Below are 12,977 nucleotides of genomic sequence, written 5' to 3'. Positions count from 1 at the left end.
TCTAGAACAGAGGGCTACTAAGTGAAAGCTGTGACATTACCCTAAGGGGTGTGTGATCACACATTCAGAGGGTGGGAAGATGAACTATGCTTTGCTCCACTCCTTCTGAAATAGTAAAATGCAGGGCTTTTGAAAGTTTAATATTTTATTTTTTTCCAATTCCATGTAAAAATAATTTAAAAAATTTGTTTACGAATTTCTGAGCTTCAAATTCTCTCCCTTCCTCTCTCCCCTCCCCCTTTCCTGAGATGGCAAGTAATTTAATGTAGGTTATACATGTGTCATATTAGTCATATTGTGAAAGAAAAAACAGACCAAAAAAACCCCAAGAAAAATAAAGTTAAAAAAAAGTATGCTTCATTCTGCATCTATACTCCATTAGTTCTTTCTCTGGAGGTGGATAACATTTTCATCATAAGTCCTATGGAATTATCTTGGATCATTGTATTGCTGAGAACAGGTAAGTCATTCACATTTGATCATCATACAGTTTTGCTGTTACTGAGTACAATGTTCTTCTGGTTCTACTCATTCACTTTGCGTTAGATCATGTAAGTTTTCCCAGATTTTCTGAGAGCAACCTGCTCCTCATTTCTTATAGAACAACAGTATACCACAAGTTGGTCAGCCATTCTTCAAATGATGGGCATCCTCTCAGTTTCCAATTCTTTGCCACCACAAAAAGAGCTGTGATAAATATTTTTGTACATACAGTTACTTTTCCTTCCCTTTTTTTTTTAAAACCCTCTAGTTGCATATAGTAACAGCCACATAGTGTAATGACTAATTTTGATAGATTTAGCCCTTCTCAACAATGCAAGGATATAAGACATCTCCAAAAGTCCCATGATGGAAAATGATATCCACATCCAAAGAAAGAACTATGGAGTTTGAATGCAGATTGAAGCACACTGTTTACTGTTTTTTTCTTCTGTTTTGTTTTGTTTCTTCTTTCTTGTGGTTCCTCCTATTAGTTCTAAATCTTCCTTAAAAATGACTGATGTGAAAGTATGTTTAATAGAAATGTGTATGGATAGCCTATATCAGATTGCATGTCATCTTGGGGAGGGGGGTAGGGAAGGGGAGAGAAATTTACAACTCAAAAGCTTGTGGAAGTGATTGTTGATAAATCAAAATAAATTAATAAAAAGAACTCATTCTGGTGAGACAGATCTTTCCTGCTGACCTTCTAACTTGTCTTCAGCTGGAAAATTGTTTCACTATCCTTTTGTGGGTTCTGCCATTTCAGAATTCATTTTGAGGTGTTATTTTAAAGTTGTTTGGAGGGGAATTTGGGAGGCCTCAGAACAGTCCCTGCCTTTTCTTCACCATCTTGGCTCTGCCCCCTCCTTCCCAACATGAGGCTTTTCTAAAACACAACTATGACTACCTTTCACTATTATAGCCCAATACTTCCCTACCCCACCCCACACCTGTTCAAGCTCTCAAACTTCTTCCTTTGGAATTTCATAGCTGCCCTTCAGGGCAGTTATAACATAATCCCAATCATAATAACCAAAGCTCACATATGAGTGTGTAATTATATTGACATAGCTCTGCCTTAGAGAATTTGGGAGAGTTGAGAAAATGTGCCTCCTTCCCTTCTTTGTAGAAATAAAGGACTATGGATATGAAATATTAGAAGAGGCCATGGGTATAATATCACATATACTGTCAGACATAGTTTAGTTGTTATTTGGTTTTGATGTCATAGGGCTTATGACTCCCTGAAACCCATATGCTGTTACTATTTCTTCTACCAGTAATCCCAGTGACTTAGATCACTGGTTCCCCCTACTGCTTTTTTATTGTCATCACTTCTCTCCGGGATGGTGCAGGTCCAGCTTAATCTGGAGGAGAGAATACAGACCTTTTTCATTCTCTCTTGGCCTCCTCCCTAGAGATAGTCCACATCTACTTCTATCCCTTCATTGAGGTTTTCTTATGAATTTAATTTTATGCATTATGAGTAATATATGATGGGAAGGTGAATGCAAAGGGGACTTCAAAAACCAATTAAATGGAAAGTTCACAAATTATAGGATTATCTCAGCATTTATATTGTATTAAATTTATATATTTGTGTATTTTCCTATATATGTATATACACACAAGCACACATACATATATAGGTACATGCACATATATACACATACATTGGTGAACCTTAAAACACTATGTAATTGTCAATTACAATATTACTACTGATGATAATGATTATGGTTAGTTAATCCTGGTCCTACAGGCTAACCACAGGATGCTTTGCCTTAGTCCTTCTTAATCAATCAACAAGTATTTATTAAACTCTCACTATGTGCCAAGACATTGTGATAAGTGCTGTGGATGCAAAAATAGGACCTTACATTATATTATAATGTGTGGTCTTGGCACTCTCTCCCTTATTGATTAATGTCTTCTTCTAGATGGTGGAGGGAAAATCAGAACTTCCACAGAACTGTACTTGACCATGTCTTGTAGACAAAGCAAAATTACAATGCATATAATAAAAACATTTTTTTAGGTTGATAGCTACAAATATGATATGTAGCAACTTTTTACTTTGCTCCAGTACAATTCTCAACATCCTCTCTGTAAAGACTGAAAAAGACTGAAAACAAAAATGCTCCAGACTATTTGCAAACAGTAAAATTTTAGTAAAATGCTTACATTCATTTTTGGAAACAAAAAAAATCACATAAAAATGGTGGTGCAAGTTCTGTTCTTAGGTACACTCTTACTTTAGATTTACTATTCCTATAATTAAAAAAACCCCCACAGAAAGTGAAGATTAATAGATATGGGGGAAACTACATACCATATATAAACCATAGCAGCTCTGTTTATAAAATTAGATTTACTAGTTCTAGCAAATTGTCACCCTTCTAGCCCATGCAGAAGGAAATCTGCTTTTTAATTCACTGACAAATTGGAATTTTCTACCTTTTCTTCTTTGCATATGTCCTTATTTTCTTCATTATTTTCCACGGTCTCTTCTTCATCTTTAACACTCCCACCCCCTTGGTATATGTCATGCGCCCATTTTGTTCTGCTACTTGATTTTTTCAAGTTAAACCACCTCCTGCCATATTGGAAAGGGCCACAGTCTCTTCCTGTTCGGGCCAAATAATCTATACCATCATCCCTGTCGTCATGCAAGAGATACTTTCTGCTTTTTGGGTTATAATCTGGATCCCATTCCTCTTCCTTTGGTTTCTGTTGAAAAATAGTATTTGAGGGGCAGCTAGGTGGCGCAGTGGGAGAGCCTTAGAGTCAAGAGGAGATGAGTTCAAATCCGGTCTCAGACACTTGACACTTACTAGCTGTATGACCCTGGGCATGTCACTTAACCCCAATTGCCTTACCAAAAAAAAAAAAAAAGAAAAGAAAAAATAGTATTTGAGTTGTTTGGAACAGTATTTGTCCCAGCAAAAACTCCTCAGGCTCTTCCTCTGCCTCAAATTCGAAAAAAACAAACAAATAAACAAACCAACCAACCAAACTAAACCTTCGCCTGGGTTGGCTGACACCTATAAAGTATGAATGTTCTTTTGGCTCATGGTGGGTTTTAAACTTTTCTTCTCTTTCCTTCTTACCGTCTTTCTTCTCAAGAGCTGGCCAAGGAAGATGATGATGAAGAGGATGAAGATCAAAAATGGTCTTATTCTCTGCTTTTATGTTTCCTGCTATTTTTGTAAGATTTGCGATCTTTGTAATCTTAACACGTTTTTTTCCTGGATTCACTGGATCCCCTGGAGCCCTTAGAATCCCTGTGCTCTTTACTTCTTTCTTTTCTACAACAATCAATGTCATGTCAAAGATCAGCAGAATCATATCTTATTTTTTTTTGTCTCTCTTTTGATTTTCTTCTTTAAAAACTCTCTCTTCTTCTGATAAATGGTAATGCTTCCTCAGGGCACCCAGAGATATATCAGTTCTGCTGTGTATCTCCAGCAGTTTTTTTTTCTTTTTGTTTGTGTATGTGTGCCAGGAGCAATGTTCTTCAGTGGCCTTCTAATATAAGGTGAACTATTCATTTAGGGTCATTGAAGCTGATGTGAAGTATGACTCTTTAATATGATGAACCAAGGACAGAATGTGATAAATACATGACCCGGAAGTGCTTTTGCTGGCCTGTGGCAACTTAATGTGGTCAAAGATGGACCAGAATTCTCGTTCCTTCTTGACAGAATGAGTAAGTGTGCTAGCAAGCAACCTGTCTTCAGTGAAGGAAGCAGGTCTTTTGTAATCAAGAGGTACAGGTGCCATTTTGAGTTTGACTTTAGGGTGAAGGGAATCATTGGCTATCATTTTGATCCTAAATGGGTTCTCCTTTCTGAAGGCAGTCTTTTCTCTTGCCTCCAGATTCTTGTGTAGAGTGGGACGGTAATCAAAGAGTTCTTTGAGCTTTTCATACTTTACTTGCTCAGGCGACAGTTTCTTTTTTCACCAATTTTCTCAGAACTTTTGTCATTTCCTTTGTGCTTCTCTTTTACAGTTGTAGATCTTTTCACTACATATCTAGTCTCTTTAAGTTCATAATTTTTTCTCTTCTCTAAATCCCTCAGTTTTTCTTTTGCCCTTGAGCAAAACTTTAGGTTTGCATTTGCTTCCTTCCTCCTCAGCATTGGTGAGATACAGAAGCAAAATTTTTACCCTGAATTGGCAGGACAGGCTTCCTGAACCAGCTATAATCCTCTGTCTCTTCTGTGTCATCCCTTTCTGAATCATTAAACTTTAATTTTCCACTGATTATTTCAGTGAAATAGTCTAAAGCTTTCTAATCCTCCCATTCTTCCTCTGCCCTCCCCTTTTTTGCTCCTTTCTCCTTTGGGGCCTCTTTCTTCCTGGTATTACCTCTATCAAGCTGATATACTTTAGATTCTTTATTTGTATACCTTTTTGAAAGTTTTCCAGTCTTCTCAATTTCCATATGTCCACCATCAGGATAAAATGAAGAATGCATTCAAGTTTCTTCTCTTGGAATATTTTGTGGTGAAATTGTCTTTGCAGGGCTTCTCCATGAAGGTATGAGATGAATTGGACTATTCTGAAGGCATCTGCAGCAACTAGAACCATTTTCAAGATAACTAGATCCAGACCTCTCAGGACTATGCTGAATGGAATGTGAATATTGAGGAGTACCTTTTTTCAGGATGGGCTGTATTGAGCATAGGACCATCTGAAGAAGATGCACTCTGACTAGGTTGTGTAGAAGTAGAAGAAGGGCTATGGGATAATGTTGGACTATTATACTATACTGAAAGACCAGGCCAGATGTCACCAGATGCTGTTGCTGGCTTATTAAAAGTACCAAGGAGTTCAGAGGGGTCATGTTTAAATGTATCTTTCTTTGAGGGGATGCCCATCAATTGAGGAATGGCTGAGTAAGTTGTGTTATCTGAATGTAATGGAATATTATTGTGCTATAAGAAATAATGAGCAGGTGGATTTCAGAAAGACCTGAAAAGACTTACATGGACTGATGCTGAGTGAAGTGAGAAGAACCAAGAGAACGTTGTACATAGCAACAGCAACACTGTGAGATGATCAACTTTGATAAACTTATCTCTTCTCAGCAATACAATGATCTAAGAAAACTCTGAGAGACTCATGATGGAAAATGCTATCTACATCCAGAGAAAGAACGATGAAGTCTGAATGAAAATTGAAGCATACTATTTTCTCTCTCTCTTTTTTTCTTTTTTGTGGTTTTCCCCTTTTGTTCTGATTCTTCTTTTACAACATGACTAATGTGGAAATATGTCTAATATGATTATACATGTATAGCCTATATCAGAATTGCTTGCCATCTTGGAAAGGTATAAAGGAAGAAAGACAGGGAGAAAAAAAATTGGAGCTCAAAATGTTATAAAAGTGAATGTTGAAAACTATCTTTACACATAATCGGAAAAAAATAAAATACTACTAAGTGGGGGAAAATGTATCTTTCTGTTCATCCTGTGATTTGCTTTTCAGAGGGATAACTTCTGGGGGAGCCCCTTCATTTTTTGGTCTGCTTTTTAAGAGACCCTCATGTTTTTGAGGAGATGGGTAATTTGCTATATGGGGATGATGAATGGGATGAAGATGACCTTGGAGACCTGGAAGATCTGTAAGATGGACAAGATTAGCTTCTAGATCTCTAAAATCTCATTCTTGATGTTAGATTAGTTCTGGCTCTTTCGCAGATATATTCATTTGACAAGGCTGTTTACTGTTCTAATGTTTTAAGAGTATGTTTTCCCCCCAAACATTTAGCTCTAAGTGTGAGAACCTAGGACCTGGCACAGGTCTACCACCAACCAGATTACTTATTAATTCATTAGCATTTAGTAAGCATCTACTATGCTGTGTACTATGCTAGGCACTGGAAATTAAAAAAACAAAAAACAAACCACCCTTCCCCCAGAGGAGTCAATATTCTGTTGGAAAGAAACAATATGCACAGACCTATAAATAAAAAGTGGTTACTGGTAACCAGGAAGGTGGGTGGTAAGTCAGGAAAGGTCTCATGGAGAAGCTGGCACTGAGTAAAAATGTATGAACAGCTTGGTGATTTTCCTCACCTAATTCCATATTTTTTCAAAATAGTAGAACAATTCATAGTTCTACCAACAATGTATTAGTATTTATGATTCCTCATAGACTTTCCAACATCAACTATTGTTCTCTTTTGTTACTTGGCAGTGTGATGAGTATGAGATGAAACCTCAGAAGAATTTTAATTTGTTTTCCTTTTATTATTAATTATTGACTTGGAGTATTTTTCACAGTAATTTCATATTTATCATTGATTTTAGAATAATTTCCACATAGTTATTGATAGTTTCTATTTCTTCTTGAAACTTTCTTGTTCATCCTCTGACTATCTGTTGGGTCTTTTATGCTTGTTTCAATTCCCTATACTCTTTGGTTGTCATACTTTTGTCAAAAACATTTTATATAAAGCTTTTATTCACTGATGGCATTTATTATTCTGGCCACATTAATTTCATTCATGCAAAAGCTTTAAAATTTAAGCTGTCTGTTCTACTTTTTGTCATCTTTGCTATCATTTAATTTTGGTTATGAATTCTCCCCTTCATCATAGCTGTGAAAAGTCACGTCAAGTTCTGTTTTTGTTTTTTTGCTATTTGATTTTTGACTTTTCACTCTCCTGCAACTTTACTATTCAATCAGTTGTAAAATCTTGTCAGCTCTCTCTTCACAACTTCTGTCACATGTCCTTTTATGTCCTTTTCTCTCAACTCCCACCATAGCCATCCTGTTTCAGACCCTTAACATCTCTCAAATGGACTGCTGCAATAGCCTTCTGATTGGTCTAGCTGCCTTAAGTCTCCTCTCTCTCTCTCTCTCTCTTTTTGTGAGGCAATTAGGGTTAAGTGACTTGCCCAGTGTCACACAGCTAGTGAGTGTTATGTGTATGAGGCTGGATTTGAATTCAGGTCCTCCTGACTCCAGGGCCAGTGCTCTATCCACTGCACCACCTAGCTGCCCCAAGTCTCCTCTCTTTAATCCTTCTCTGATGAAGCTGTGAAAACAACATCCTTTCAGCATAGTTTTCTGCCAAATTCACTACCAAGTTCAAGAAACTTCAGTGACCCCCTATTGTCCCTAAAAACACAGATTCTTCTGTTTGGCATTTAAAACCTTTCCTAATCTTCCTCCAATCTGTCTTTCTAGGCTGATTATAATTTTTCCTTCTTACACTATCTATTGTCCAGCCAAACTGATCTGCTTCTTTGTTTCCTGTACTCAACATTCTATGCCTTTGACACAATCTCCTATCTCCTCCCCTAAGCCTGGAATGTTGTCCATCATCACCTCCACTTCATGGAACCCTTGGGTCCCTTCAAGATTTAGGTCAAGTGCCTTCCTTCAAGAAGTTATTTTCTGACCCTCCCCCATAACCCCAGGAACTGATGTATTTTATCAGTGGAAATGGCATCAAAGAAGAGGCATTGACATCTGCTTTGCTGCTGTACCCTAAGGACTATGAGACCTTTCTGTCTGACTTGTAGAATTTTCTCCCTTAATAAAATGAACAGGGGGTATTCCTTTTCTATGTGCTTTGTACCTAGTAAGTGCTTAATAAATGCTTCATTTATTTATTTTGTTTGTAACTTTTATTTACTTTTCTGTACAAGTGTATGTAAACTCCTTGTGGGCAGGGTTTTTTGGGTTTTTTTTTTGTCTTTATATCTTTAGACTAAGCGCAGTGCTAAGCAGGTACTTAGTAAATGCTTGTTGATTGAATGATTGATTTTTAAATTTATCTCTTTTTATGATGAGTGTGGAAAGGCTGAAACACATTAAAACCAAAGAATTATGAAGCAGACAGAGAAAAAAGGTAATTATAAAAAATGGCCTGGTCAAGTAGCAAGAGCAAGAGATAGGTAGGCAATGGATGGTATATCCTTACAATGTCACAAAGAGAGGAAGTTCCTCTGCCATTATTAGAACCCCTTCCTAAACTTTTTAAAGATGGAAATGAACAGGAGACACCCAGGTAGGTTAGGCATAGATGGCTTGTGATCTGCATCATAGGAAAAAAATGATCCCATTGAAGGATCATTTCAGGGTTGGGAACAGCCCTCTGATGACATCCTTTATATAGGTTTTTTAAAAAGTCACGTCTCATGTTTCAGCATAACACAGAGGAGGCAAAAGCAAGGCTTACAGGAAAGGATTGAAAAAAGGGAACTCAGGATAAAAACAACAGAAAATGATGATTCGGAGGGAAAGAATATGGATCTATGATTGAGGACTGTTAACCTCCCCACCCCAACTATGGGTGGTAATACAACTTCTCTGGCGGGGTCAGTGGAGATGAGATTGAATGGCACTATTCGGCTGAAAGAACATGCTTTTTGCAATCTATTTGGCTAAATCCCAAGAGGAAGGTAACTAGTTTGTTTGAAATAGATATTTTCCATCTCCAATTTGGTAATTTCATGTCATAGTCATACAGTCATAGAATGTCAGAGCTGAAAGGAGAGATTCTGTTGAACTCTCATTTTTACATAGGAGGAAACTGAGGATTGAGGAGGTTAAATCCTGGGTGCCTCATTTTAGGAAGTAGAGATGAATTACTGTATATGAAACCACAAATTTCTATTGTGTACAAATTACTTTTAAATATATATTACATATATAATACACACACACATATATATGTGTGTGTGTGTGTGTGTGTGTGTGTGTGTGTGTGTGTGTGTGTGTGTATACACACACAACCTTTTCACCTCAAGAAGAGACAGTAAAATGAGCAGGAAGTGAGAAGGAAGTTAATGAAGCTCATTTTACTCTACATTATTTTGAAAACTACCCTGCTTTTCTATTTCCTTTTGCTCTGTTCTGTGTCTTTTCTTTTAAATGCTTTAATGACTTTTTCTCTTTCTTCTTTTATGGGCAAGTCTTTTGCTAGCCACCCTTTACGCCTTTCAGATCCTCACACCAATTGATAGACAAACAAAACAGCAAACAAAATAAATCTACATATTATCTACGCTGGAGAATATTTGTCTCCTATACTTTGAGTTCATCATGTGTCAGGAGATATGTAGCATTCTTCATCATTTATCCTATGGAACTAGGATTGGTTATTTGCATCGATCAGAGTTCTTCAGTCTTTCAAACTTGTTTTTCTTAACAATGTTGTTGTCATTGTGTAAATTGTTCTCCTGGTTGACTTTGTATTGATTAATCCAAGTCATCATAGGTTTCACTGAACACATCTTCTTTGTCGTTTCATATGGCACAATAATATTCCATTACTTCTATATACTATATATTTTTCAGGTATTCTCTAAATTATGGCTACCTTCACTTTGCTTCTAGCTCTTTAAATCTGTTTGTACATTTGGGTCTGAGTGGTATTACTAGGTCAAAGGGTATGCACAGTTTAGTGAGTTTTGGGGCATAATTCCAAACTGGTTTCCAGAGGGGTTAGACCAATTCACAGCTCTACCAATGGAGCATTAGTGTGCCTATCCTTATGTAGCCCTTTCAACAACTGCCATTTTCCTTTTTTGTTATCTTTGCCAATCTGATGAGCATGAGATGGGACTTCAGGATTAATTTAATTTTCATTTCTCTAATTTTAATGCTTTGGAGTATTTTTTCATGTGGCTATTGATAGTTTGGATTCTTTCCTTTAAGAACTGCTTGTTCAGGCTCAGATTCTTACAATCTAACCAATAGCTCACTAATGTTCAGACTCCTAAAGAGTCTGCCCAATATGATGGATGTTCTAATAAACCTTGTCTGAGGCTGAAAGAAGGCTTGGGTTGAATTCTTTCAATTAGGACCTGTGTACTGTGATTTTGGGGTCCCAGCACCCTTAAACACCTAAATCTCAACATTTTGGTGGTCCATATGGGGAAACTGCCCAACCCCAAGTCCTTCTTTAGTAAAGAATGGAAGGTATGTAAGCCTTCCCCTGCCACTTCTTTCTTGCCTTGCAGTTGGGGTCTCTCTCTAAGCATCTAGGAATGCTTGGAGGTGCTTTTCCAGCAGACATTTACAAGGCTGTTTCGCACTTGGCCTGATGTTCTCAGGCTCTTGGTCCACTAGTTTTGTTTGAGGCCATGGACCTGGGTACACCTTCTGCAGCATAGAGGACAAGGACAGATGCCCTACCTGGAAGTGTATGCCCAATTCTGTCAATTCTCTTGGAGCTAGAGAAATGGGAAAGCTGTAGGTGCTTTTTGGTTCCCTGAGGCTTACTTACTCCCTTCCCTCTAAACCCCTGAATCCTCCTTCATAGAGTTTATAGGGAAAAGTTAGAACAGCTAAAAACATCTTAACAGATTGTGGAGGTTTTGTGATCAATCATTAAGGAGTTTTGAAACACCTTTGTATGACCTGGTCATTCCCTTCCCTTGAATCAAGAGGGTATCTGTTAACCCCTCTCATAGGAGAAGGGAATTTCACCCTTTCCCCCTCACCTTTGATTTTACTCTCTCCCACCTAGGGAAAGGAAGGAGGGGAGAGGGCAGCAGCTACAGCATGGGCCCCACTGGCAATGGCCTTGGGCCCTGAGCAACCTTTGCCTGGAAGCATCACCCAGGTTCAACACATCCTGCTCAAGGTAAAGAAGCTGGCCTCTGAACTTGGGTAAGCATGCGCTTTTAAAGTCATAGTTTTAACTGTTAATGATGAGATGTTGATTCTCTGTGCGAAGTAATTTGGAAATGCATTTAACAAAACTGAAGTCACCTGATTGGTAATGAGTTTGTTTTATGTTTCAAATTGGTAAACTTTTTGTATCAGTTATGTCAAGCAACTTCTCATAATTTGCTTACTGCTAAAATAATTTGGCTATTGTTGGTTATTGTTTTAATGTGTAAACTTGCCAAAAAGCTTGTTTGGGTTTTGTCTTGTTGAGAATTTGCAAGTATGTCGAAATAATCTCTAATTATTGGCTTTTTTACACCAGGACAAATTTAAATTTGAGATGTAAATCCTGGAAAATTTTTTTAAAGTTGTGATTAGTGAAACTTGCTATGTGAGGTAAAAACTCATGGGATTTTGTTTTGGGTTGTCTGATGGATCATAATAATACATCAATAATAATTCACCATCTGAGAGAAATTCCACAAGCTACTCAGAGAATGTGATACTTGTGGGAAGTCAGCATCAGGAAAAGCTGAGAGGACAATTTTAGCCTCAGTCTAAGATGAGATCCTCCTGACTTAGTTTCCCCATTATGTTCCTTTGAAAAGGAATGTTACCCACTTGGCTATTCCTGAGTCTGGCTATGAGTTGGATTTGATACTGCATGGTTGGAAAACTGAATTATCTGAATCCAAACAGAGCTAAGGATGTTTGATCCTGTCATATCTGGGCCCTGAAGTCTTTTCTGTCAGATTTGTGTCTTCCAGACTACAGGCCATTCACCTATAATTGGTAGCAAACAGCAGGTCCCAGACAATGTCCCCCCCCCACTGTTCCCTGGATGCAGCCTGTGCTGGGTTCCAGTCAACCTCCTCTTTGGGACCCCCTCAAGGCAGGGACAGCTCTATGCCCCTTGCCAGCAGGAAGCAGTTTCAGAAGCCAAGATCTTTGCCCCTTACCCCAAAAGAATTTGGGTCCCATTTGTTTGAGAGGGGAATGATGCGGATGAGAGCTAGACTCCAAAAAGGAAAAACCCTGGACTTTCCCACATGGCCAAATCTCTGGCATTCCCCCTGAGGCCATAATCCCATCAACTGGTCTTTCACTGTGGTTATGTTCAATCTCCCAGTTCTTTGTTGCCCTTAACCTAGCCTAGCCCTCTATTGTCTTGCCTCCCAATGGCCCCAGGCCACTTCCCTTGGCTCCATTCTCCCTAGGCCATGTGGTCCAGGTGGCAGGCATTCTATTACCTCACAATCTCTGAAAACTACTTGGCCACTCCTAGATTCCCTCCCACAGTCTTTCTGCATATAAGGTCCATCTTGTCTCTATTAAGGTGCTCTGATTCTTATAATCTAGCCAATAGCCCACTAATGTTCAGATTCCTTAAGAGTCTGCCCAATATAATGGATGTTCTAATAAACCTTGTCTTTGAGTGAAAAAAAAAAAGAACTGCTTGTTCATATCCTTTGACTGTCACCCTCTGGGTGATCTAAAATTAAACTCTTTCGGGAACTGTAGCCTTGGGGAAAGTTCCTTAAATATTTTTGATATCAGACTTTTAACAGAGAAATTTGAAGTTTCAAAGCCTTCCCCCAGTTAATAGTTTCCCTTTAAGTTTTAGCTGCATTGATTTTGTTTGTGCAAAACTTTTCAATTTTGTAGAATCAAAATTATCTATTTTATCTTTTGTGTTTCTCTCTAATATTTTTCTTAATTATGAAATGGAAGTTGACTATAATAATGAAGGGCTTAGAGACCGTATCATCCATACATGTGGGAATATTTAGCCTGGCTAAGAGCAGACTTGGGTTGGGGGTAGAGGCATGATAGTTATCTTCAGAGACCTGAAGAGCTAT

The 12,977-nt window shown here is 38.0% G+C and overlaps 1 pseudogene; it reads right to left on the bottom strand.

Moving 5' to 3' along the window:
• Positions 1–3,339: 3,339 nt before the first annotated feature.
• Positions 3,340–4,440, bottom strand: LOC110209994 (bcl-2-associated transcription factor 1 pseudogene; annotated as a pseudogene).
• Between the last annotated feature and the right edge of the window lie 8,537 nt (positions 4,441–12,977).

The sequence above is a fragment of the Phascolarctos cinereus genome, unplaced genomic scaffold, assembly GCF_003287225.1.
Source record: "Phascolarctos cinereus isolate Bilbo 61053 unplaced genomic scaffold, phaCin_HiC Scaffold_5;HRSCAF=322, whole genome shotgun sequence".
In the NCBI taxonomy this organism is placed as follows: domain Eukaryota; kingdom Metazoa; phylum Chordata; class Mammalia; order Diprotodontia; family Phascolarctidae; genus Phascolarctos; species Phascolarctos cinereus.
This window is presented reverse-complemented; position numbering and strand designations above follow the sequence as displayed.